At 45.7% G+C, this 27,997-nt stretch overlaps 1 protein-coding gene across 10 annotated transcripts in view; it reads left to right on the top strand.

Annotated features, from left to right (window-relative positions):
• ERC2 (ELKS/RAB6-interacting/CAST family member 2) overlaps positions 1–27,997 on the top strand; it is a 976,550-nt gene that overhangs the window by 906,788 nt on the left and 41,765 nt on the right. The window contains exon 18 of one of the 10 annotated variants that reach the window (XR_010111444.1): positions 5,795–15,111. The exons of the other annotated variants lie outside the window; for them this stretch is intronic. The gene's annotated coding sequence lies outside the window, so the exon portion shown is untranslated. Of the gene's footprint in view, positions 1–5,794; positions 15,112–27,997 lie in introns of those variants that run through there. 10 annotated transcript variants of the gene reach the window in all.

The raw sequence follows: 27,997 nt of genomic DNA, 5'->3' as shown, positions 1-27,997 counted from the left end.
TCTCAGGTTCAAGTGATTCTCCTGCCTCAGCCTCCTGAGTAGCTGGGACTACAGGTGTGCCACCATGCCTGGCTAATTTTTTTTATTTTTAGTGGAGATAGGGTTTCACCATTTGGCCAGGCTGGTCTCAAACTCTTGACCTCAGGTGATCCACCCACCTCGGCCTCTCAAAGTGCTGAGATTACAGACGTGAGCCACTGTATCCAACCTATTTTGGAGAATTTTATAGAGGTAAATAGCTTAGTTATAAACTAACTGTGTGACCTTTAAGCAAATCACTGAGCAGCCTCTCTGAGTTTCAGTTTACTCCTTTGTAAGTGGGGATAGGAAAAGTACCTACGTGCTTGTTTATAAAGGTGAGGATTCAAGCAATCAGATATGTCTAATGCACAGCCCAGGGCTTGGCACAAAGTCCCAGCCAGGGTTTGACTGCTCTTGCTACTCTGGTTTTCCCCTAAAGCTGTACTGTTTCAGCCAGGGGGTAAATTTGGTGCCCTTGGTCCTTCCCCTCCCCTCAGCTGAGCCACTAGTGGAGCTGGAGAAGGCCTGGAGCCAGGGCAACCTACAGGGATCATGGTGGCTGGTGGGGAGCCCTCTGGGGCCAGGAACTGGGCCCGGCACCCTAGTCCATAATAATGATGGGCTTCTGTGTCCTACTTACTTTTCGTACATCCACTCCAAAGAATTCTTATAAGAGCCCTGCTGGGTTTGTTTCCATCATCCCCATTTTGCAGATGATGCAATCAAGAGGTTACATGATTTTCAAGAGGTCACATGGGCTAGTCAGAGTAAAGCAGCCAAGATTTGAACCAAGGCAGTCTGGTAACAGGACCCCATTTATCCACTGTATTCTGTTGGTCAGAAGAACCCTGGGGTGGTCAGACCAGGAAGAGGGTGGGAAAGTGCACCTCTGGCCTTCTGGCTGAGTGTGATGGCTCACACCTGTAATCCCAGCACTTTGGGAGTCCAGGGTGAGCAGATCACTTGAGGTCAGGAGTTCGAGACCAGCCTGCCCAACATGGTGGAACCCCGTCTCTACTAAAAAATACCAAAAAATTAGCTGGGCTTAGTGGCGCATGCCTGTAATCCCAGCTACTCGGGAAGCTGAGGCATGAGAATCACTTGAACCCAGGAGGGCGGAGGTTGCAGTGAGCCAAGATCATGCCACTGCACTCCATCCTGGGCAACAGGGCAACATTCCATCTCAGAAAAAAACAGAAAGAAAGTGCACCTTCTGTGAGCCAGTAGTTCAGCCAGGGGACCCAGAAGTCTCCACTCCTCTAGTGTGTGGTTTCTCTACCATGGATGAGTGGGCACTTACATGGCAGTGGGGTCAGCTAGGGGTTTAGAACTGGCCCTAGGGAAACAGAGGGCCCATTCTGGCCTGTGTCTGGAGGGCACTTGTGATAGTTAATCTAGGCTCTGACTCACTGAAGAGAACTTATGGGACTTTGGAGCTTGCAGAGACAGCCTCAGTGATCAACTCGAGCCTTCTCAGTCATGGTAGCAATGCCACCATCACTTGAGCCCTCTTAGGAGCATCACCCTGCAAACTTCTTAAATCCTCAGTGGCTCTACAAGACTCTTGTCCTCAATGCACACATGCAGAATACTGAGCCAGCAGAGCCTTAGAGAGGCACAGTGCCTCACCCAAGGTCACACAACTAGTAGGTAACAGACCTGAGATTTTATCTCCCCCCTATCCCAGCTCTTCCCAAGGCCACAGGAATCTTCCTTGGCACCCCTTTCATAGGGCACGTCCTTCCTCTTGGATATATCTAGTGTGAGAGAGCTCATTCCTCCTAGGAAGGTCCATTCTGTACATCCCCTTATGCATCGGCCAGATGACTTGGGAGATAAAAGTTTGTTTTATCAAGGGACTTTGGCAAAGGAAAGTCCTGCCCAAGATTTCATTAGGGAATTGACAGAGAAAATAGCAACCACCTAAAGGTATGGATGAAACAGGAGGAATCTGGAAGCCAGGCAGGCCTGGGTTTAAATCCCAGGCTATGAAGCTGTGAAGCCTTGGCTAAGTCACTTCACCTGTACGAACCACAGTGTCATCATTGGTCACATGAGAATAACCAGACCTAATCCAGGATAAAAAATAGCACATGCAAAGCCCTGGACCTTTGAAAAAACTTGACACCAATTAGCTTCTAATAATAGCAATGACTACTATGATTACTGCCGCTGACCCTGGCAGGACAGCATTTAATCTCTGTACAAATACAAGGATAAATGAGTGTGTTCCCTCAATTCTTAAATGCCTCTTGCATTTATTGACAGCTGTTTGGTGATGAGGAGAAGCACTACATCAAGTGCCCTCATCAAATAAAAGCTATGTTCTCAATTCAGAAAAACTTAAAGGTAGGGAGATCTCGCAGTCTAGGACTATGGAAATTCACGGCTCTTCATCACTCCAAAAAAGTGTGTTGACAGAATCCATACTTAGGCTGAAGGCACGTGGCAGGCTTCATTGCTGCATGAACTGTGTGCACTCACATTAAAGATGAGGCAGGGACATGTGGGCTGAGGAAGGTCCAGGCAGCTGACTCTGGCAAGCAGAGGACTAAGGAGGAAGACTCCTTGGCTGTGCAAATGGAAAAGAAAGTCATAAAAATTGTGACGAACCACATGAGGAGCGGCCCAGTGTGTCACCTACCTACCCCAGCCTTTCCTTGATCAGGGCCTACCTCCAACTAGCTGTGACATTGCCTCTTGGTGCTGCTGCTGCAGACCCCACTATCCTGGCCCCCCTCGCATCTGTTGCTCTTCACATCATCACTCCAGATGGAGAGGCATGCAAAAAAAGAAAAGTGAATCTTAAAGTTCAACAATCAAATGGCTGGCTAACATTTATTGAGTGCTTGCTGTTGCCTGGCTTCATGCTAAATGCATCATCTCAGACAATTCTCAAATAACCCCGTAAAACAATTGTTATTATCCATACCCATTTTACTGATGAGGGAACTGAGGCACAGAGAAAACTAAATACTTTGCTAATAAACACTGGAGGTAAGATTTGGTCTGTTCCATACCAAAGCCCATTTCTTACCGACATCTTTCTGTGTTATGTCCTGTCATTCCATAACATACCAGAAATATTTACTTTGAGACAAGACTGTTGATGGGGAAGGAGGTGGTATAAGTGGAGAACACTTGGAAGGTGCCTGGTGTTTTGCGGTCAAACCTGTTCTCTTTTCTGAGGCCCAGAGAAGTTAAGCAACTTGTTCAGGGTCACACAGCCTCTATATAAAGGGGGTTTCAGAGGCCCTGGGGTTTCTGAGCTCCTGGAGGAAGACCTGCAGTACTTAGAAGTGTTGTTAGAAGTGTTGATTGCTGAATTAAAGTGATAGAGTAGAAAAAACCCCTTAGTGGGATCATCTGGGGGCATCTGCCTCACTGTAAAGAGAGAGCAGCTGAGAACCCTAGAGGTCACCAGCTAAGGCTTTTAAACACTTAACAGAATTTGACTATTGGAGGGAGGCCCTCCAGGGTAAGGGAAAGCTAGATAGCAGGGGTTTACACCTGACCCCACCCTTCACTATGTGACCTTAGGCAAGTCCCCCAGCCCCAGTCAGAATCTGTGTTCCCATCTGAAAATGGGGTTGCTGACACGGCTTGGCAAGATTATTGTGAGACTTGGCTGTCAAGAATACAAAGTGCTCCATGTAGGAGCTTGTGTAAAATAACTGCTCAATAAATATTCATTATTTTCTAGAAGATTCCAGATATCCCCTGAGGGTCCAAAAAATGGCCCCTGGTGTTATTTAAGCATAGAATTGCTTCAGCTCCTTCTTTTTGTTGCCTACATGGGTGCTCGTGGGAGATGATATTGAGGATTGAGGAAAGCACACCGCCAGGAAGGGTGTTCCCTCTGCCATCAAATTCTCACCCTTGGGTTCCTGTGCCTCTAGCTGGCCGGGCCACAAGCATTTCTCCAGCTGCTGGCCCAGGGACCGAGGTGAACAGAAGTGGGTGACAAAGCCTGCCTGTCCCCCAGGCCACTTTCTGGGCTGCTCCTGAAGTGCAGCCAGGATGGAACCATAAAAGGCGACGCTCCCTGGCCGCTGTCTTTGTTTTCCTCACTAGCTGGAATGCCTCATGATGACAGGCAGCCAGGAAATGCCCCTTCACTGTCCCAACGCCACCTCCCTCAGGAACGCCGTCAGTCTTGCCTTCCTGGGCTGCACAGACCCTGCGGGTGGCAGGAAGAACTGCACTCCCTGGGTCTAGAGGGAACACCTGAATTTCGGCCCAGGTAGGTGGACTGGTGTTCACATTATCTTGTAAGGAAGGACAAGGCTGAAGCAAGAGGGAACAGTATCCAGGAAGTTTTTGTGGACTTTTACATTTAAGGAAAGACTCATTCAGTACCACCTGCAGGTAGTAATTGAGCACCTACTGTGTGCTAGGCCCTGTGCTAGTGTCTTAGAATGTAGGTTTTATTTTTAAGCAGGTCTGGTGAGGCCATTGAAAAGATGATTTGTTGCTCACAATTCCAAGAGGGGAAGGCACACCACATCATGCAGGACCACTCAGGAAACACTTCTGAACACTCCACAGAATTTGACTATTCTGTTTGGTCAGAAAGCAGAGGGAGCCAGGGGAAAACGTGGGCAAGATCCTTTGTTGTGGCTTTTGTGGGAAAGGCGAGCAAGGCAGGATGAGCAGGTTTAGAACTGACTAGCTTGAAGAATTTCAGTGGACTCTGGGGTGTAGTTGTTGTCCTCACTGTCTGGTGCTTGGTCCCAGGGTGATTGGGGCAGGGGAATAATGGTCTGGAGTGTGACAGCCCTAGAAGAGCCCCAGAAGGGAGGAAGTGGTTGGGGTCGGGACTTTGGATTGATTGGTTTGCATATAAAAGGTGAGCTCCAAGTCAAAATTGTTTACTATCTCTAGGAATTAGCTAGCCCTAGGAGAGGCAGTGTCCTTCAGGTCCCTAAGGCCCCAGATGTCACAGCATCAGAATAAAAAGCCACACTTGCTACAGCTAGGCTGTCAGGAGCACAGTTGTGCACAAAACAGACCCGATTCTTGTCCTCATAGAGTTTTCTATCCAGTAAGGAAGAAGACATTGAATTACTGATTTTTTTTTTTTTTTTTTTTTTTGACGGAGTCTCGCTCTGTTGCCAGGCTGGAGTGCAGTGGCACAATCTCGGCTTACTGCAACCTCTACCTCCTGGGTTCAAACAATTCTCCTGCTTCAGCCTCCTGAGTAGCTGGTATTACAGGGGCACGCCAAACCACGCCCAGCTAATTTTTATATTTTTAGTAGAGACAGAGTTTCCCCATGTTGGCCAGGATGGTCTCGATCTCTTGACCTCGTGATCCGCCCGCCTCAGCCTCCCAAAGTGCTGGGATTACAGGCGTGAGCCACTGCGCCCGGCCCACTTCTCATTATTAATGCTGGTCAAAATGGACTAAACTAAAATGAAAAGTTGGAGCCTGTCAAAAGCAAGGAAAACAAAGCAAAACAAAACAAGACTTGTGTAAGGGCAGAGGCCAGAAGTTGGGGAAGGAAAGGGAAGCTCCAAGGTTTTGTAATTTTCCTTGACCACCCTAATCACATCCCAGTCTAGGTGGTTTATCTGACCACAGACCATCTGTTCTTCCCCGGGCATGCCAGTGGTGAGTTAGAGAATATCGTCAGAACCCTTTGAACTCCTGGGAGAGATGTCCTGCAGAACAGCCCCATGCATCATCCGGCTGCAGCTCCCCCTGGCCCTCCCTCTGCACTCACCTCATCCCAGACCATTTGGAACCAACCTGGAAATCATTATCTCGTCAGGTTACTTTGTCACATCAGCAAGCGGAAAACTCCAACCATGGAGATAAGATGTGGACTTCGCCTCTCTTCTGGCCGAACTTCCTACCCTGACCATGCTGTGATTGGGGGCCTTTCCAGCGTTCAGCACAGCCTCTCCTGCTGCCCTACCCTGCCTATGACTGAGCTGGGACCAGAAGTACCAGGACAAGAACCAATTTTGGAGCATGAAATTGAGACGGGTGGTAAATTTAAAGCCCCATTGGCTCCTGGAAGAAATGGAGAGACTCAATGAATATAAGAAATGGGGGGTCGGGCATGATGACTCAAACCTGTAATCCCAACACTTTGGGAGGCGGAGGCAGGAAGATCACTTGAGATCAAAAGTTCAAGACCAGCCTGGCCAACATGACAAAATCCCGTCCCTACTAAAAATACAAAAAGCTAGCCAGGCATGGTGGTGCACACCTGTAATCTCAGTTACTTGGGAGGCTGAGGCAGGAGAAATCGCTTGAACCCGGGAGGTGGAGGTTGCAGTGAACCGAGATTGCACCACTGCACTCCAGCCTGAGTAATAAACTCTGTCTCAAAAAAAAAAAAAAAAAAAAATAGAAATGAAGTCATCTCCAAAGTAGAAATTTATTGACTGTGTTTCTTTCTATCCCCAAACTTTGGACACCACAAAATGATCATCAAACCCAATTAATTATATGTCATGTAATTTTTTAAAAAGATGAGTAGTGAAATGTTTTTAAATTCTTGACTTAATTGAAATCAGTGTTGATGTGACTTGCCAAAGTTTAAAAAAATGTGTGTGACAGGCTGAACATTTTAGCTTAAGAGGAGTTTCAGGCACATCAAATGCAAAAACATTGAAAACGATTCGTCTAATTTAATTGTCAAGTTGTGCCAAAAATGCTAACGTGATATCTTTGAAGAGTAATTGGTACAAAGAATATCCTCAAAGAGAAATATTTCCACACGTCTGGCTCTTATCTTGCCCTCGTTAAATTTTTTTCCTCCCCATTGGCAGAGCAGCCCATGCCTCTTCCCTGCCCCTTCCGCATAGGGACCCAACTGGTTCTGCAGATTTTTCAGCCACTGAACTTAAACATGCCATCGGAATGGAATGAGTGCAGATTCCTTCTTCAGATTTAGCCCAAGATAATCTTGGAGGAGTTTTTTTTAATCCTTTCTTGCCGCCAAATGCGGTCTTCATGTGTATTTGTTTAATCAGATAGGTTGGGAAGCTGTTGTGTGCTAGGCTTCTTACAGATAAGCATTCTTTCTCCCTGAGGGTGATGACTTCTAGAGTTTTGGTGCTATTTCCTTGAAGTGGGTTCAAAGGTAATGTGCAGCCCCTCCCCCTCAACCACATTACCTGGAAGTTCCTGGTATAGGCCCAAGGGAATGCTTCCGTGAGAATGTCATATTTGAGTGAAGGCCTGAAGAAGGTGAGGGAGCGAGTTTTGGTGATATCTAGGGGCGGGGCTTTCCTGGCAGTGAGAAGAGCACATGCAAAGCCCCTGAGGTGAGACTGTGCCTAGCACGTGTTCATGACACGTGACATGAGTGGAGCGAGGATGGGTAGAGCAGTCAGGGACGTGTCAGAGGGGGAGCAGGTCAGACTGTGTAGGGTCTCATGGGTCACAGTGAAGGCTTTTGCTTTTGCTGTGAACGAGGAGGGAAGTCACCAGAAGATGGTGGCAGATGTTGGTCCTGAGCTGACTTCATTTGAATGGGATTTCTCTGGCTATTTCTCTCTGTGAGAATAAACAGGATGGGGGCAAAGGCAGGAAGGCTATTGAAGTAATACAGAAAACAGACGTTTGATGGTTTGGACCAAGGTGATGGCAGTGGAGATGGAGGGAAGCAGTTGGATTTTGGATGGGTTTTCAAGTGAGAGGTAATAGTATTTGCTGAAATATTGGATGTGGAACATGAAGGAAAGAGGAGCCAAAGATGGCTCCAGAGTTTTGGGCTGAGCAGCCAGAAGAGTGAGGCTGCCGCCATCCAGAGTGGGGAAGATTACAGGAGAAGCCAAATGATGATGTTCCGGAGCTCAGGTTTGGACATATTAATTTTGAGATGCCTGCTAACTATTGCTTGCTGGATGACTCCTCTTCTACCTCCTCATCACTCTGAGCTTAGACCACATGGGTCCCCAGCCAAGTTGAACCAGGGCAATGATTTAACTAGCACTGATCCAACCCGTGGGCTTCTCGTGCCCACATGCCCCTCATCACAATTCAGAGGGCAACCTCCTGGGAGACACTGAGAGAACATGAGATTTCTGTCTCAATAAGAGTTTGCCATTATGAAATGTACTTGGCTAGTGAGGCCTATACACTTGTAATGAGCTGAATATAGATTCAACTGAGCTATAAAATAAAATAATAACTATTTTAATATACAGCATCTCCCTGCCAAGGCAGCTGAAGAGAAGCCTATGAGCAATAAAATTAGTCCAGAGAAAGAAATGAAAAACCACTGAAAGCAGCCACCTTCTAAAAGGAAACAGATTAGAAGGGCCCAAAGAGGGAAGCCATCACCAGGAGTGAAACTCACCAGATAGTGATAAAACAGTTATGAGAGAAAAGGCCGGAAGGAAATTTTCCAGGCTGCTGTCTGTTACTTCACTAATCACCGTGGTGACCTCATCCCTCCCCCTGGCTTCATGGGTGATGACTCTAAAGCCCTGATCAGGGCCCCGGATCCTGCTTCCATTGGCCACTGGGAAATCTCCTTCTCAGTGCCTTCTCACCCTCACTCCAGATGCAGTCCTCCTCCTGAAAAACCTTGGCATCATCCTCACCTCTCCCTCCTCTCTCACTTCCTGTCAGCCTCACCACTGTCCCTTTCTTACCATCTCACCATTCACCACCCACTCCAGGCCACCATCACCTCCCAGCTGAGTCCTGCTTCCACCGTAGTCTCTATACGCTCAGAAGGACCAGTTTTTGAAATGAAAATCAGATCAAGCTCTCCCTAAAAACCCTCCAGTGGAATCTCATTTTATTTGGATGCAATCCAAATGACTTATGAGGACTTCCATGTCCCATAAGGTACCTACCCACCTTTCCAACCTTGCCTTATTTCACTCTTCCCTTTGTTTAACTGGCCTCCTGTCTCTTTCCCAACATGCTGGCCTCAGGACCTTTGCGCAGGTCTATTGCTCTGCCTGGAGTGCTTACCTCCAGATTGTCACATGGTGGTTCAAGCAGTTTCTCCAACTCACAACTCTCCTCACCACTCCCCTCACCACTCCATCATTGATTGCTTGCCATCACATAACCCTGGCTAGTTGCTTTCATGGCAATAAACCATAGGGAAGGATCTTGTTTGCATATTTGTATATTGCCTGCCCTCCCCTCCATATGCAAGTACTATGAGAATATGGTCTTCTCTTATTTCCCTCTGGATTTCCAGCACTTGGAATATGGTCTGATATATATATATATATACATTTTAAAAATTAATTATCGGTCAGGCACAGTGTCTTATGCCTGTAATCCCAACACTTTGGGAGGCCAAGGCAGGCAGATCACTTGATGTCAGGAGTTCCAGACTAGCCTGGCCAGCATGGTGAAACCTTGTCTCTACTAAAAATACAAACCAATTAGCCGGGCATGGTGACATACACCTGTAATCCTAGCTGCTCAGGAGGCTAAGGTGAGAGGATTGCTTGAACCCAGGAGGCAGAGGTTTCAGTGAGCCAAGATTGCACCACTGCACTCCAGCCTGGGTAATAGAACAACACTCTGTTGCACGGTGGCTCATGCCTGTAATCCCAGCACTTTGGGAGGCTGAGGCGAGTGGATCACTTGAGGTCAGGAATTTAACCTGGCCAACATGGTGAAACCTTGTTTCTACAAAAATACAAAACTTAAACAGGGGTGGTGGCACAGACCTGTAATCTCAGCTACTCAGAAGGCTGAGAAAGGAGAATCCCTTAAACCCAGGAGGTGGAGGTAGCAGTGAGTGGAGATTGTACCATTGCACTCCAACCTGTTCAACCTGGGCAACAGAGCGAGACTCCATCATAAATAAATAAATAAATAAATAAATAAATAAATAAATAAATAGAATTACCAGCATAGTAACAGCAAGCATTCGTTGAATAATTACTTTGCACCAGGCCTGATACATGCAGGCTATTTGCCTACTTTGTTCCTTGCGCATCAAATAGTACCTGGCACATAGTACGTGTGTAAAAACATTTTTCATGGTGAATGAATGAATGGATTTAATTCTTCATGTACCTATACAATCGCAGATAGGACATTATGGGTTTGCTCAAAGTCCCACAGTTGGTAAGTGGTGAAACCAGGATTTGAACTCACACTGTTAGGACCAAGTAGATGCTCTTGATATACCATAGGAAGTTCAATGAATGGACATCATAGAGTGAAAGTCAAGCTATTCCATCCAGAGCCAGAATACTCAGTGGCTAAGACATTTCCCCCCAAGCTAAGAGACTACTCTGCCTCCTTGCTGGATGCAACAATTTCATTTGAGATATAAGGAAGAAGAAATTTGGAATTTGAGAGAAGTGTAGTTTTGGATTTGAAACTTAGCAGCAAAAGACTTTTGACTCGCCCTGATTTCAGTTGCTATTGAATGTGCCTGTGCAGACAGACTATTTACATCCATCTCAGGGCAGCCTGCAGTTCAGAGTCTGAAATCAAATGATTATTTCTGAAAGTATTTTATTTTAAAAGCCTTTGAGTGACAAATGATTTAGCAAGTTTTCAACATGATGTTTCATGTGGTTTTGGTTGCCAAAGAGTGACTTACGGCCAAGCCTGGGCACTCTAACCCAAGTGAGCCTACATGGATCTAGGCCATCACATTTTTTTTATGATGTTTAATAAAGTTTAGCACTTTTTTTTTTTTTCTGAGTGGTTTATGATAGTCCTGATGGCAGCATCTCAGCAGGCTGGGAAGGAGTACCATGCTGATATATTAGAGGGAAATGCAGAGTTGGAACGTGGATTCACTGACCCCTCTAGACAAGTGCACGGCAAAGGGCAGAAAGGGGACACTCTGCCTGTGGCCTGGACCTCTCTCCTCTCTTCCCAGCAGGCTTCCAGTACCCGTCAGCCACTATGTTCTTAACTTAGAGGTGGGTTAAAGCTTTTCTGAATACAGCTATCTGGTTATTATTATGAAATACCTATTTTATTCAATATCCATTTGTTTCTAATATTTATGTTGGATATTTTATATACATCACTTATTCTTTCCTTAAACAACTATTTTAATTAGAATTAAGTTTGGCTTCACATGACAGAAATGCTAAAATAATTGTGAAACTTCTTTTTTTCTTATATGATATAAATCTGGTGGGAGGCAGTCCATGTCTGGGTGATGGGTGTTACAATGTCATCAGGGTCCCAGGTTCCTTTAACCTGCTGTTCTCCCATCCTAGAGAAAGGGGTCAGCAAACTATGGCCTGCAGCCCACCGCCTGAGTTTATAAGTGAAGTGTTATTGGAACGCAGCCACACTCGTTCGTTTACATATTATGCATGGTTGCTTTCGTATTCCAGCAGCAGAGTTGAGTACTGCCATGGAGAACATATGGCCAGCAAAGCCAGAAATCCTTACTGTCTGACCCTTTATGGAAAACATTTGCTGATCCCTGTCCTAGGACGTGGATTCTGGCTTCTGAGTCAAAATGGTTGCTCGCAAGCTCCAGCCTTAGTGGCTGTATTTTGGCCACACGAATGGGGATGGGTCAAAGAAGGAGGGTCTTTCTGTGGACACTTCTTAGAAACTATTTGCAGTCCCTCTGCTTATATTTCATTAGTCAGAATTTAGACAGATGGCTATACAGAGCTGTGACAGAGCCTGGGAAATGTAGTCATTATTCTAATAGCTGTGTGTCCATCTGAAAGTAACAAACTCTATAACTAAGAAGGACGGTGTACTTAGTGGAGTGGACAGCTGGCAGTGTCTCTGTCACAAGAATCCTGCAACGTGAGTATTATTCCCATATTACAGTCAGGGAAGCTCAATCTCAAGCATTTAAACAACTTATGATAAAGCGCACCTCAGTTTCACAACTGGTTAAATTATGGGTGGAAAAAAGCCATTTAGAATTTGGGGACTGGAGGGCATCAGGGAAGCATGAATATTTTGCAATCTCTTTTAAATAATTTTCCACGGTATGAAATACTCTAACTAGACTTCCAAGTTTATATCCCCCAAGCTTTTTCATTTCCTCTAGACTTTGTTCACCTTCCTCTCCAGCAGAATGGTGCCTTCCTGGTTCCAAATAATAACAGATCTCTCTGTCTTCAAAACATCAGGCAGACATCTACCCCATTGTCTCAGCAGGGAGATCCTGTAGGATGAGATCTGTGTCATCCTGATCTTGGAGTCACCAGATACCGCGCCTTAGAACAGAATAGATGCTTAGCAAACCATTACCAAACTGAACACAAATTAGATTGTGAATTCCTTTGAAGTAAGAACCGTGTCATCCTCCTCCTGTATCCAACTTCTCTTATGGTCTTGATCACGCTGCAAATATTGTGGGTAACTGTATCAGTGAAAATTAGTTCAGTTCCAAGTGGCAGAAGCCCAGCTCAAAACTAAACGAAGCTGAAAAGAATATTTATTGGCTAATGTTACTGAGGAGCCCAGGCAGGAGTGGCTCTGTTGGCAGGCACAGCTGGTTCTCAGATCTCTCTGCCTCTGTCTCTGTCTATCTCTCTATCTCTCCATCTCTCCCACCCCTATTGCATTCATCTCTCTTCTCTGCTTCTCTCTGCATGTTGGACTCATTCCCTTCTACAGGAAGCTCCCTTTAGATGGCTGGGGGAAAGACAGAAATTTCTCCACATTCCGTGGCCCTTTCTGCTTTGGATTCTGAAGGGATCCTCTGTCACTGTCTCTGTCTCTCTCTCTCAGTGTTCTCTTATCAGATCTCATGGAAGACTCAAATGGAGCACTTACCCAACCTTGAACCCATCACTGTGACCAGAGGTTGAGTAATCACACTGGCCAAGTCCCAGTTGGGAGCCCATCCTGGGACTGGGAAGAAGTAAGTTAGTTTCTTCATGCTTGTGACAAAGTGAAGAGTGTCCAGGTACCAGATACGTGAGAGCAATTGATTATTGCAGATATGGTCCTTGAAGTAAAAAAAAAAAAAAAAAAAAAAGGAAAGACACTCAGGATGCATACTCACCAATTCTTCAGCAAAATTCTCCCAGAGGAGCAGAATTCTGATGGCCACGCAGAGGGCAACAGTCCACCTTACTTACTGCTAAGAAATGATTATTATTTCTTTTTAAACACCAATGAAGGTTTTAGAAGCTCAGCCTTCCAAACAGCACCTTCATCCTCTTCATATGTGTACAGTCTCTCTGGTATCTGGAGCTGATATTCAGGCCTTTTCCTTGTACATCAGTTGCTGTTTATTTGGGATTCATGTGTTTCTTTGACCTTCTGTGCAAGGTTGATGGATGGGTTTTTAAGCATCTTTAAATGAATTACAATATATGCCAAACTTATATTTTTGTAATATTTCTGCCAAACTGGACTACAGTGGATGGCTTATTTCCACATTCCTTTGGAATGTGCATGTTCATAAAATTTTACGCCTGTCAGTTGGCAATTTGCCAACATTCATTTGCTATCATATCATGATCTTTTTTTTTAAACAACAACAAAAAAATTTAAACACAGGTATTAGCATGGACAGAAATGTCTTCCAATAGCATGTCATTTTGAATGTCTTAGAAAGATGGGCTCCATAAAAGACCGTGCAGCTGGAAAGAAATGAAAAAGAAAGAAAAGGGATGGGAGGGCAATTGGGCTGGCTGAGCTTGGTGTTCTTTGGTGTTGCACAAACCCTCAGGCCACCAACCTGGGAGGTTGTTTTCTTTGCAAGCAGAGTATGCAAAACACTTGGACTTTTCTTATATGGCATCCCAGACTCAATTAAGCTGTATTTACTTCTTCTATTAGCTAAGATACTTAGTTTCAAGTGACAAATACTCAACTCAAATTAGCTTAATTAAAAAAGAAGGCAGCGGGCCAGGCACAGTGGCTCATGCCTGTAATCCCAGCACTTTGGGAGGCCTAGGGAGTTGGATCACCTGAGGTCAGGGGTTTGAGACCAGCCTGGCCAACATGGTGAAACCCCTGTCTCTACTAAAAATACAAAAATTAGCTGGGCATGGTGGCGGGCAACTGTAATCCCAGCTACTCGGGAGGCTGAGGCAAGAGAATCGCTTGAACCCAGGAAGGTGGAGGTTGCAGTGAGCAGGGATCACATCATTGCACTCCAGCCTGGGAAACGAGAGCAAAACTCCGTCTCAAAAAAGAAAAAGAAGGCAGCGGGAGAATTTTTCAGCTTAAAGAACTAGAAAATCCAAGGACCTATTGCCTTGAGTTATAGCTCGATCCAGCAGCCCAGGCAATGCTATCAAGATGCTGTATTTTCTTCTTCACTTGGCTTTCCACTCCTTTAGGTGGGATTCATTCTTAAACTGCCTTTCACATTGAGGTGGCAGGATGGCTTCTGTCAACTCCAGGCTAGCATTCTACAATTCCACAAAGAGATAGCCACTTTTATGATGGTTCCAGTGAAAATTCAGGGCAGACTCTCTTTGGGCTGGCTTAGGTTCTGTGCCCATTCATGACTTAATAATATGGCATGGCCAAGGGGATGCTGCATGTTAATAGACCAGGTCTGCTCACATGCTCCCACTCAGATGGGTCATGGACTGAGAGTAGACCTTGGATAGTTTCCTAGAGGAAATTGGGGGTGCTATTATTAGAAGGGAGGATGGATACAGGGCAAGAAAAAAAGCGAGTAGCCCACCATGCCTACCTTTCTGAAAAGGGCAGTGGGGAAAATAGATACACAAAAATGCCACATTCGTTCCCCATCAAAATTAGGGGCAGAGAATTTAGGGATGAGGATTCTAGAAGGACCTTACAAACTGTGAAGACCAGTGATGTGCAGGCATGGTTTAGCTTTCAGTTTCAAATTAAGTTCTGACAAATGCCCATAAATGCCTTTGAGTGAAATGAAGCTAGAGGACTTGGAGCCCCGTTTGCCAAGTCTTCCCTCTTACCCACCCTCTAACCCACAGAAATGCACCCACAGCCTCTGAGGGGCTTCTGTGGGCTTCCAAAAAGTAGATATGAAAACCTCTGAGCTTGTCCAAAGCCATAATGGACACACGGAAAAAATGAAAAACCAGGGAAGTGAAGAAATTTGCCAAAGGTCATATAGCTTGTCATCTTCCACGGTGATAGAAACCCCAAGATGTCTGATTTCTAGCCCAAAGTTTTTCTTCTTGCTCTTAATTTTTTTTTTTTTTTTTTTTTTTAAAGAAAAGCAGCAGTAGTTTGGTGAGCTTTCTGCTGTGACTGTGCCGACATCATCTAAAGCTTCTGCCTGAACTGGTGAAGCCATGTTTGCCTTTGGCCATCGATATATTGATGAGCCAGTCTTTCAGGTTTCCCAAGCCATGAAGAGGAGGTGTGGAGGGCCCTCCCCAAAAAGGCCGAGTCTTGTTGGGAGAAGAGGTTCCGTGTACTCACTAAAGGAATATTAGGGGCTTACTGGGCCAATAATCTGCCAAGACAGTGACCTAATATTCTGCCACCACAGTGGTTTCTGATCATTTAGTTCCCCTTTGATCAGATTTCTAACCTAGGTTGGTAAGATTTTTGGCTAAATGACAGATTTTTCTCATTCTTCGCTGAAATGTATCCAGTTACCTCTTGTTGTATAACAAATGCCCCCAAAACTTGGTGGCTTAAACAACCATTTTCTTACATATCAGAATTTTGTGGGTCAGGAATTCCATCAGCACTAAGCTGGGAAGTTTGACTCCATGTGGACACGGAGTGTGGTCCCTCAGTGATACTCAGCTGGTGGCTGTCCTGGGTTGGAGCATCCAAGATGGCTGTAGTCACATGCCAAGGGCCTTGGTGGGGTCAGCTGCAGGCTGGGCACCTCTGGGACCCTCTTCTCCATGTACTCTCAGAGCCTCGCCTGTGGTTTCTCCCTGGGTAGCGCAATTTCTTACATGGCAGCTTAGGGCTCCAGGAGACCAAGGTGCACAGGACAGACCCCTACAACAATTATCAGGCTTAAAATGTCAATAGTAGTGCAGTTGAGAAACCTTGCTCCAACCTGACATTCTAAGATCATTTCTTGAGCAAGAAATAGCCTTATACTAGGGGCAAAGTTCAGCAAAATGTGGCCTGTGAGCCAATGTCAGCCCACTGCCTGTTTTTTTAAGTAAAGTTTTATTGGAACACAGCCACACCTGTTCACTGACCTATGGCTGCTCTTGAGACATAGTGGCAGAGCTGAGTAGTCAAGGTCTGCAGGGTTCCTCACCACCATGCTTTCCTCTGGCCCAAGAAGCAAGGGGCTGCTGAGGGTTTTCCTGGAGCTAGGAAGGGCCTGGTACTGCACTACTCCAGAGAAGCACCTTGTCTCTGGGCTAAAGTTCCTTCAGCAGCACAACCAAGATAACGGCTCCTTGCTCCCACCTTGTTCCAAGGGTAGGGATGGATGAGATAATGTCTGAGCAGCCCCTGTGGGCTCCTTCAAGATAGCATGGCCATCCGTACGCTGTGGGCTAGCGCTCTGTTTCCCCAGAAACTGGTGATTCAGCGTGAAATATGGTCTTGCCTGGGGAGAAGCTGAAACAGGCCAAAGCCTGAGGTCAAGCCCTTGCTAGAAAGGAAGGATTAAAAAGAAATTAATCTCTCTTGTTCTCTCTTTGTTCACATCTCCAGTGGAGAGAGGCCAAAGGCAAGGAGGACATTGATGGATAGACTGAGGGTGTTGTCCTCTGAGGCCGCTCCATGGGGAGTTTTGCAGGGATCTAGGTTGCACCCCTGACAGTCTAGCCCAGCACAGTGCCCAGGCCCCATCCATTGGGGACTTCCAGTCTTACTTCATGGGCCAGGTCTCTTGGGGACACATGTGTTGTCTGATGTCACTAATTTGATTTGTAGCATGGTGGAAACCAACAACTTAGTTGCTAAACAGATAGCTATTGAGACCTAAAATGAGGTAGAGAGGTAGGAACCCTGAGGTTGTGAGTTCTGGATTTTACAGGCACCTGGAGCTATGGCTTCAGTCCTGCCCTAGGAGGGCATGGGCCTTAAGTGCATGCACACACTACTCTTCACCACTTTGGGTGCTTTCTTCTCAGAACTACACTCCACAGATGCTTCCTGAAATCAGAACCTCTGAGTTGGAGAACCATTGCTTTCTTGGAAGGAGAAAAATGTGGAAAAACTTTCAGAAGGCTCAGGAGTCAGGAAGAAAGGCATCTCTGTGGTCCAGGCCCATAGGGAGATGCTGGACTGGTTTAAGGGAGCATGAAAAAGGGAAAACTGGTTAAAAGGCCATGCCCTGCTCCAGGGAAAACCAATACCCAGTTGGAGCCACATGCCTTGGTAAATCCCAAGGTGAGGGCTCCAGCATCTGGGTCTCCTGCTCTCTCAGCCTGCCCAACTGTGTCTCCAGACCTTGCTGTGGGACTAACCTGTTTTGCAAAGGGAAATACTAATGCCTCCCTGCAAACTGTACCCACTTTTGGTCATCTGCATCTGAGCCCTCCTTCCTGGAGGATCACAGAATAATGATGGATCAAAAGTTTGACATGGAAACCACTGTTTACCCCTAGATCTATAACATAGTCTGTACTTGGGAGATCTAGCTTGGATCTCAGAGGAGAATTTGGCCCATTATGAGGCGCATATTAAAAACATAACCCAAAGATGTAAACTCTCAGAAAACAGCATTGCAGCAAAGCATAATATTATTTAAAATCTGGGCCAAAGGTCACTCTCACAGGAACCTCTCTGTAACTGTTAGGGATACTAGAAAAGGAATTATAGTCATTCGATGCACATCAGACAAACTTCTGTTAACTTCAGAGCATTGCATCTGGTTGGCTGGCCACATTTACTCCAGCCTCATGTCCACTTTTCAGGAAATGAATTGCTAAAGAGGAATTCAGTGGCTGGAGCATCTTTTGGAACTTGTTTTATTCATCTTTGAAACCACAGATGTTTGCAACTTTTGAGATCTTGCTCCTTGGTTATTTGGAGTGACGTTTTGAGGTCAGGGTTTCTGCAAATATAAGAATATTTGGGACCTTATTTTCCCCCCTCTGGGTTCTTTTATTCATACCTGCATTTCTGAAATATTTTTAAGCCATCTATTATGTGCCAGGCAGGATACTAAGTGCTAGAGGTGGGCAAAACCAGACATTGTTCTACCTATTAATAGTAGGGCATTTAGTCAATTGGCAAAGACAGATGTTAATCAAAGGATCACATGAATGCATTAACTTGCAACTGTGACTAGGCAGAGAGGCAGGACAAGTTGCTCTGAAATCATATGATGGTAGCTCATGTTCATTCAGTGTTACCTGCCAACACTATTGCCACTATCAAGCCTCTCCGTTAATTAGCCAATATTACAGATCAGAAAACAGAGGCACAGAAAGGTCATAAAACTAGTAAGCACTGGAGCCAGAATTTAAACGCAGGCATTCTGACTCTGGAACCCTTGTCTTTAACTCCTGTACTGGGAGGCCTTGAGCCCTGGAGGACCACGAGCGAAGGCTTCTATGATGAAGTGGCAATTGAGTTGTGATCTAAGAGATAAGTTGGAGTTGCTTAGGTAAAAGGGTGGTGTTCCAGACAGAGAGAACAGCATGTGCAAAGGTCCTGTGGCTGGAAGCCATAGGGAATGCAGAAAGCAGAGGGGGCCATGGAGTGAGAAGAGGTTGGCAGGGATCAGACCATGTAAGGTTTTGACTGGAGTGCTCCTCCCAGTCTTTTCCCAAATGGATTTTTGCCCATGTGGCATGGGTTTATGCTGGAAGCAGCCTTTGGAGAGTGCCAACTGAGCTGTTTAACTTTGAGTGGTAGTAGATCTCACATGGCAACTACTTAATATATAAAGGATTCCCCCAAGGGGTGGCCAGGAGAAGCAAAAGCTAGAATCCTTTGCAGGCTGATATCTGTTGTAGAAACCCCTTCCCTCAGCAACCCAAGATGACAGAACTTCAGCCAGAATATGGCTGCAGTATAGAGACAAAGACATTTGAGGTTCCCTGAGAGGAAGGGAGGGCCCTGGCCAGGACCCTGCAGAATTCCTGATGTCTGCCCTTTGTTTCCCCTGGTGCTTGTCTGTCAACACGATGTCTGCCATTCTAGAACATGTCTCTCTCACCTTTGCTCACACTGTCCCCTCCACTGGGGGGGCCATCTGCCACTTTCCACCCCAAATTCTGCTTGTCAAATTCCAACTCTCTTCAAAGCAGTGCTACAAGCCATCTCCATGAATCCTTTTCCTGGCCTAAAGCCAGAAGAAGGCTCTCACTCCTTGTGTGTCAGCAGAACTTTTTATTCCCTGCTCACAGCATTTGTCATATTTTTTCTTTATATTACAATCACTCAAACTCATGTCTCATCTCTCCTAAAAGATTGTAAACTCTGGGTCTATGTGTGTGTCTGGTATCCCATAGTGAACAGAGCGCAGTGCCAGGCGTGTAGTAGACTTGCAGTAAATAATTGTTTGATCTTACTCATAGCCTTTGCCTCTTCTCTATCCCCTATTCAGCTCTTCCCTTTTTCAACTCTTTCATTTGCAAGCAAAAAGAAAAACCAGCTCAAAATCACTTAAGCAAATGAGAAGATTTATTGGCTTGTGGAATTAGAAGATTGAGACCCGCCTTCATGCATGGTGGGTCCCAGGGGCTCAGATGATGTGGTCAGGAGCTATTTGTCTCCACCCTGAGTCTCTCCTGTCCTGCGTGTGTTGGTTACCTCCTCAGGCTCTGTTGGTAGCAAATGGCTGCCAGCCATCATCCTTCCAGATTCAGATCCACGAGCAAAGAGCAGGTGCCTTTCCTGCAGTAGTTCAGCAAAATTCTCAGCTCCTCTCACTGGATTTGATTGAATCACTGCAGGCCAGAGAATGTGATGCTGTGATTGGCCAAGTTGAGTCATATGCTCTATGTCTGGAGCTTATGGGGGTGGTGGGAGCTTCTGGACAGAAAGTGGAGGAGGTGGGAACTTGGTCTGTCTTCCTGGAAGTAAGGTGAATGGAGGCTGTGGAGCCAAACCCCGTGCCTAGCAGGCAGTAACGTGACTCCATGTGGGGCACTGAGAGGCTGTAGCTCTTTGCTTTTGAAAGGCTGCTGTTGACATTGTTAGAGTGGAAATATCCATGCAGTGAGAGAAAGGGTACTCAGGCCTAGATTTTAGGTCCTAACCCTCCTCCCCAAAGACTAGCAAAGGAAATCCCCTGATTTTTAAAGCTGGATGAAGAGTTAGGAAATGCAGTCACGTGAGTCCTGGAGGCTTTTTCCCTGCTGTGTCCTTCTCAGCCAAATTGAAATGTTTGTTTCCAAGGGAGGGCTTCCATCCTCTGATTAAGGAGGCAGAGCTTCCTCCTGCCCTGGGAGTTTCCACAGCCCAGTGTACTTTTCATTGTGATGGTCTCTGGGTGCTGTGAGCTCAGTCGTGGGGCTTGGGGGATAGGCATTTAAGGTTCCTCAAGTCCCTGGGTACAGTCACTTTGGAATTATTGAATGCGCTGCTCTTTCCTGCTGAAATCTTTCCTCGGTGGCCCGTTTTCTGAGCGAGCAGCGCAGATTTCAGCAACTCCACAGGTAGAGAGGGCACTGGAAAAGCTACCTGGAGACACTCTAGAGCTGAGCACGGGTTGCTGATTAATCTGCTTCTCTGCCTGGCCCATCAGCTTCATGAAGGCAGGGGCCTTGCAGGTTCACTTGCCGTCACACTAAAGGCTTCATCTCACTTAATTGTGGCAATGATTCTTGAAGAACCCAAGACAGAAAGTTTAACTATTTTGCCCACATCACCCCAGTGGTAAGAGGTTGATCCAACCAAGTTGTGTGACTCTACAACTTCTGCTTTTAACCATTTTGCTGGGCAGCCTAATTTATTTCTGAGACGTCTGTGACCCTCCCCCTAACATCCCAAGTGGCCCTGGTACCCATTTCTCTTTCTGGAAGACGCTCCAGGCATTTGCTCTGGTGTCATTTGAGAGTTGGCCATGATGAGGAGTGCTGTTTCCTCACCCAGGTCTTGCTCAGGACTCAGCTTCACTTGCAGGCCTGTTGCCTTTCTCAATTTAAAGCTCAGATGTGCTCAAGCTGGGGCCGCTGGGTTTCTCCACCGGTCAAGACAACGAAAATGCATTTCTGGCATGGTTTGAATTAAACGAGAATTTCCCGTTTTTCATAAACATTTACAGTAGTTGTGGATGCAGAGTTGAAAGGTTTAGGGTTTTGGTGTTTAATTAGAAACAAATGCCCTTTATGGTCCTTTTAGCAAGGGCGGCATGTCTCAAATTATTAGGATTATTCATCTTATTTGTGCCTGCATTTTGATTTTGTTTCCACTGCTCTCGGTGCTGACTTCCCCAAGGTGGCTGGGCGTGGTGGTGGGAAATGGGATCCTCACAATCGCTGGTGAAGTTTCTGTCTGAGAGCCAGGGCTCTGGGCCGGCTTTGGGCCCCACCTCACAGGCAGCCCAAGGCCCCCTCCTTCCTTTCCAGAGGCTGGGGTAAGCTGAAAGCTTAGCGGGCAGAGCAGCTGCATCCTCTCTTGGGGCCTGGGAAGAGAGATATTTGCCAGCCTTGAGAACCCAGGTGCTCTGAGATGAGGCTGACAGTGCCCCTAGGCTGAGCCCTAACTCTTGGTTTAAAACAAGGGCAGCTTGCAGCACGGGGAATGGGGGAAGGGGGAAGGGACACATGCATGGGAACCCAGCCCCCTGGGAAGCAGCAGAGAGGACTCTGAACCATGCAGTTTGCAAATGTCTTTGTTTTGTCATTAAGGAAGGTTTTGAAGCTGTTTCTGAAGAAGAGGAAAAGGCCATTCACAGCAGCCTGAGACCATCCACACCCCAGGAGAGGGTATCATCCATTTGGTGTCTCCTAAAAACAGGCCTGTGTCTCTTGTCAGAGTTCCTAGGAGTCCAGCTTCAGCCTGGCTACTCACTTCTTCAGGTCCCGTCTGCACCTCTGTCTTGAAAGCAACAGACAAAATGGAAGGACGGAAAATGCCTGAAAGGCCTTTCTACTTGTTAAGGATGTCATCAGCTCCCATAAAGCAGTATCTTTGAATATTTGGTGACAAAGAGGCCATCTTTGGTCTCAAAGAGGTTTTTTCATAAACAAAGAAGTTTATGAAAAAGTCTTTTAAAGCCATTTCAGTCTATGAGTCTCACTTTACAGATGGAACAACTGGGGCCCAGGAAAGGGAAAGCGCTTGCCTTCATGGATGGTAAGATAGTCCAGGTCGTCTACACCCTAGAACACCGCATTCTACCTCAGTATATGCAAAGAATTATGCAAAGATGTGTATTATTTCCTCTCAGATGTATTTAGATACTTCATAAAAGACATTGTTTTCCCTAGTTAAGCCTAGGCAGGATTACATTATTTCCTCCATGAAACAGTTCTAAAGGCACTATTCCATAATTCACTATGGAAAATTTGGAAATTTTAATAAAATTTGAAGAAGAAACTAAAAGTCACTCATATTCCCACGTCCTAAAGTTAGTTCTATGACTATTAACATAGTCATTGTTTCCAATTGGCTTTTTTTACTTAGAAAATTAGACTTTGAATGATGCCGATGCTTGGCTGTGAGGCTTAAGCCTCAGTGCTGCCATTTCTTTTTTTTTTGAGATGGAGTCTCACTGTCACCCAGGCTGGAGTGCAGTGGCGCGATCTTGACTCACTGCAAGCTCCACCTCCCAGGTTCACGCCATTCTCCTGCCTCAGCCTCCCCAGTAGCTGGGACTACCGGTGCCCGCCACCACGCCCAGCTAATTTTTTGTATTTTTAGTAGAGACAGGGTTTCACCGTGTTAGCCAGGATGGTCTCGATCTCCTGACCTCGTGATCTGCCTGCCTCGGCCTCCCAAAGTGCTGGGATTACAGGTGTGAGCCATCGTGCCCAGCCAGTGCTACCATTTCTTAACCATGAACTGGGGCCAGTTCCTTAACCCCACAATACCTCCATATTCTCATGGGGCTCTTGTGAAGATTAAATAAAATTATTAATGTGGGGTGTTCAGCATAGTGCCAGTGCATTTTAATAACTTGCTGTTGTTATCATCATAAGAAAAATAGAAAAATCTGGACCTGACGTGGTGGCTGATGCCTGTAATCCCAGCACTTTGGGAGGCTGAGGCAGGTGGATCACAAGGTCAGAAGTTCAAGACCAGCATGGCCAATATAATGAAACCCCGTCTCTACTAAAAATACAAAAATTAGCTGGGCATGGTGGTGTGTGCCTGTAGTCCCAGCTATTCAGGAGGCTGAGGCAGGAGCATTGCTTGAACCTGGGAGGTGGAGGCTGCAGTGAGCCGAGATTGCACCACTGCACTCCAGCCTGGGTGACAGAATGAGACTCCATCTCAAAGAAAAAAAAAAAAAAAAAAAAATCTGGAAGCCCCACAATAATAACAACACAGAAATTATTAAGTTAGAAGACCCAAACAAAATGAGAGTAATGTAGAAGAATGATGACCAATTACTCAACAACTCAAGAAAAGAACTAATTCAGTCGGTTGGTTTTTAACCCTATTTCCTTAAATCCACTGGGACAATTTTAAAAAATATATGTATATATTTTTAAGGAAGAGATTATTAGAAAGCAACAGAAAATGAGTCCCTATATCTTCTCCCTAGAGGAGAACTCCATTTAAGTGTTCTTAAACCAGCAGAAATTATATGAATGCTAATATGAAATTGTAAGATATATATGCTAACAGGGCGTTTTCAGGGGTTTCTTTCTTTTCTCCCTTTTTTTTTTTTTTTTTTTTTCCTTTTTTCCAAATTCTCTGGTTGGGGTTAGTTACACCCGGCTGTTTTAATAGAACAAAGTCATATAATGAACTTTTTCACATAAAGTGCATTTTTTCCATGATTCACTCACTGTACCTTGTTTACGCAGCTTGTAAATATGGTAGATTAAATAGGTTTCTTTCTCTGGTGTGCAAAAGTCCAGACGCCTCAAAGCCAGGGAGGAAGAATGAGGGGGAGGAAGAAGGGAAAAAAGAAGGAGGAGAAAGCAATAAATGGATGGGGAGCAGGCGGGTGCAACATGAAAATGAAAACAATGTATGGCCATGGAAAAACAGAGAGCGCTTTGCTGGAGTGGAAAGTGCAAGTCTTGTTCCCTGCCCCCAACCCCACCCCTGGCCAAGGTCAAGTTATAAACAGACGTGGCTGGGGCATAGAGGAAACTTCTTTCTAAGACTGTGGAAATTGTCTCACAAATCAGACCTCACCTTTTGGGCATGCTGATTGGGCCTACACATCAGGAAGCCTCCTCTCTGCACTCTGAGAGGCCAGGTTTCTCACAGTTGAGGACCGAGCTAGCTCTTAGAGGTGCGGGGTTCTATGGGCATGCCTTGCAGTTGGATAGCTTGACTTATAAAGTAGGTTGGGATAGAAGGATATAGGGCCTGGGGTATGTTTCAAAACACTTCACCAACAGAAAAAAAGAAAAGAAGGGGGCCAGCTGGAGCAAATGTAGCAATTTCATTGATAATGGCTGAATCTGAGTGATGGGTATACAGAAGTTGTGATGTTTAATTTTATGTGTCAACTTGACTGGGCTACAGTGCCCAGATAGTTGGTCAAACGTTATTCTGGATGTTTCTGTGAGGATATTTTTTTGGACGAGTTTAGCATTTAAATCGGAGGACTTTGAGTGAAGCTGATTACCCTCCAGAATGTGCTGGGCTTCATCCAATCAGTTGAGGCCTTCATTGAACAGAGACTAGGGAGGAACCCTGCCAGTGGACTGCCTTTGAATTTAAATGTTTCCCTGGGTCTTCAGCCTGCCAGCCTACCCCATCAGATTTTGGATTTACCTCTAAACACGTGAGCCAATTTCTTTTTGTTTTTGTTTTTTGTTTTTTGTTTTTTTGAGACAGAATCGCACTCTGTCTCCAAGGCTGGAGTGCAGTGGCACCGTGAAAACTCACAGCAACCTCCATCTTCTGGGTTCAACCAATTCTCCTGGCTTAGCCTCCCGAGTAGCTGGGATTACAGGCACCCACAACCACGCCTGGCTAGTTTTTATATTTTCAGTAGAGACGCGGTTTCACCATGTTGACCAGGCTGGTCTCGAACTCCTGACCTCAGGTGATCCACCCGCCTCTGCCTCCCAAAGTGCTGGGATTACAGGCATGAGCCACCGTGCCCAGCAGCAATTTCCTGAGATAAATCTCTCTCCCTCCATAATATATATATGTGTGTGTATGTATGTGTGTATATATTCATGTGTATATATATGTGTGTATATATGTATGTGTGTGTGTGTATATATACATATACACACACACACATACTGTTGGTTCTGTTTCTCTGGAAAACCATGGCTAACACAGAGGCTCATCATGTTATTTCTTTCTTTCTTTTTTTTTTTTTTTGAGACGGAGTCTTGCTTTGTCACCCAGGCTGGAGTGCAGTGGCGCGATCTCAGCTCACTACAAGATCTGCCTCCCAGGTTCACACCATTCTTCTGCCTCAGCCTCCCGAGTAGCTGGGACTACAGGCACCCACCACCACGCCCAGCTAATTTTTTGTATTTTTAGTAGAGATGGGGTTTCACCGTGTTAGCCAGGATGGTCTCGATCTCCTGACCTCGTGATCTGCCCGCCTTGGCCTCCCAAAGTGCTGGGATTATAGGCGTGAGCCACTGCGCCCGGCCCCTATTTCTTAAATTATATCTGTTTGAAAATTTGGAAATCAGGCAGACCTGTAGTCAAATCTTCTCCCATCTCTTACTAGCTGTGTGACCTTGGGCAAGCCACTGACCATCTCAGACTCTCAGTCTTCTCCCCATCCCCTGCAACAAGGAACAATTCATAATATCCACTGTTATGAATCCATATTATGAATAACAATTCATAATATCTCATTGGGTTTGGAGAGAATTACATGAGGTAGATGTTACCTAATTCATATATTTATTTATGCATTGGTTCAACAAATAGTTACTGCACATCATCCCTGGTGCTGGAGTTGTGACATTGAATACAAAGGGCTGATTGCCCTGCCCTCAAGCAGCTTACATTTCAGTGAAAGAGATGGAACTAAGTGAGATAATCACACACCCAAACATACAAGCACAAATGGGAATAAGGGCTTTGAAGGAAAGGACCATGATTTTATGAGAGATGAATATGACCAAGAATGGAGGCTTCAGGGAGGGCTTCCTGGAGGCAGTGACACTTGAGCTGAGGGGAAACAGGTGGTGCAAAGGCCTTGAAGAGGGAGGGAATGAGGCAAGTATTACTGCAAGAAGGTTCAGCAGAGAGGGAGGGAGCATGAGCCCAGGGAAGGTTGCAAAGGGCAAAGGTGCACAGGACCAGGCTAGACCAGGTGGGAAGTCCTGTCAAAGAGTACGGTCCAGACAATGTGCAGTAAGAAGCCACAGAAAAGTGTCCTATTAACATAGTATTTCCCCTCTCTCTCTCTGTCTCTCTCTCTCTCTCTCTCTCTCTCTCGTGTGTGTCGGGGAGGGCGGGTGGGGGCAGAGAGAGAGAGAGAAAGGAGGTGGTGGTGACCAGAAGCAGCTGCTGTTGCTGTTTTTACCATCCTCACTACCAAAACCATGTACTAGGATGCTTCAGCTGCTGCAAAGCTCGCTGAGGACAGGGCCCTGTGCATTAAGCCTATATTTAGAAAGTTCATCTTTTGCAAGCAGGCAACCACCCAGAGAGGACTGCCAGCAGACAGCAGTCTAGGCCACAGGGCTTCCATCTTGTGCCATGTACTTTCTCTGGCACCTTGACCCAATCATTCTTAGCTCTGAGCCTCAGTTTCCTCATCTGGAATAGAATAATACCTGATATAACAGCCTTGCAGAGCAGCTGTGAGTTTATTGATATCAGAGCCCATGAATGTGGAAAGGCTTTGAAAACGTACAAAAGCACAGGAAAAAAAAAAAAAAGGTAAGGCGGCATTTGCTCTGCATCTGGTTTCCATATTGTCTCAGGCATTTTGTGTTCGGAGAGCTGCCTGGGAGACGGCTGCTTAAGTTCCAGGTTTAGGCCTCAGGGTCCCCAGTGGTGAAGAGAATTTCTGGATAATAAGAATAACCAGGACATGGTATTCTACCCTTCATAGAGGCCTTTTTCTTTGCAAGAGGGACCTCATTTCATCCTCACAGGCTACTGGTGGAACCATAGGACAGGTATTGCAAACACCATTTCATAGAAAGATCAGATGCTCGAGGTGATAGGTTCTTTGAGTCAGTGGTGAATCCAGGACTCTAACTCCTGTCTTATGCAGCCAAATTCAGTTCTCTGTTTAATACACACTCTTTTTCTGTAATAAATAAGTATGGATTATGGGGTTTTAAAACCGGAGTTACTTTAGAGATCAACAGATGCATTTTGTTTGACCTGCATAGCACGGTGTCTTACACATCTGATTTTGTTGCCAAGATGTAGGAATTTGGTAGTTCACATAAAACTCTAGGTTTGGGGTTTCTCTTTTGAGAAATGAAGGATCTGGCTGCTGGAGATCTCCATTTCTGAAAAACAACATCGGCTGGAGGGAGAGGTGGTGGCTGTCTCTTTAGTTGACCCAGGAACTCTCCCAGTTTGCCTGCCACCATGCCTTCTACTCCTAAGAAGCCTGCCTGGTACCCATGTGAACAGTGCACATTTGGGACCCCTCATCTAAGCCACCCACGTTATAAAAGTAGAAAAACTGAGTTCCAGAGAAGCCAAGTGGCCCATCGAAGGACACCCAGCTTTTGATTGTCAGAACTGGGGTAGACAGAGAATTTGGATGCCTTCTCTCCAGCCCCGCCCTTGGCCATGCTTAGCTCCTTGCTGACACACGTATGTCTGTGTGGCTGGGGTTTTTCCCTGCCCTTGTTTTCTAGCCCAGAAGATAGGGACTTAAGTGAGAGCAAGTGTGGCACATGGGGCAATGAATGGGCAAATTAAGAGTAACTGTGTAGACACATTTAGAGGGGAAAAGGCCATGTCTCATTTGCAAAAAACCCAGATCAAGCCACACTATTTACATCTCCTGTAACAACTGACCAAATAGTCAATTAGTAGAGTAATTCCAAAATGATTTATTTAAATTTAATCTGAAAGGAGAAAAATTAATGTATCGTTGGGAGACGAGCACTAGGTCCTTTTCAAACAACTG

Source organism: Pan paniscus, chromosome 2, assembly GCF_029289425.2.
Source record: "Pan paniscus chromosome 2, NHGRI_mPanPan1-v2.0_pri, whole genome shotgun sequence".
Lineage (NCBI taxonomy): Eukaryota > Metazoa > Chordata > Mammalia > Primates > Hominidae > Pan > Pan paniscus.
This window is presented reverse-complemented; position numbering and strand designations above follow the sequence as displayed.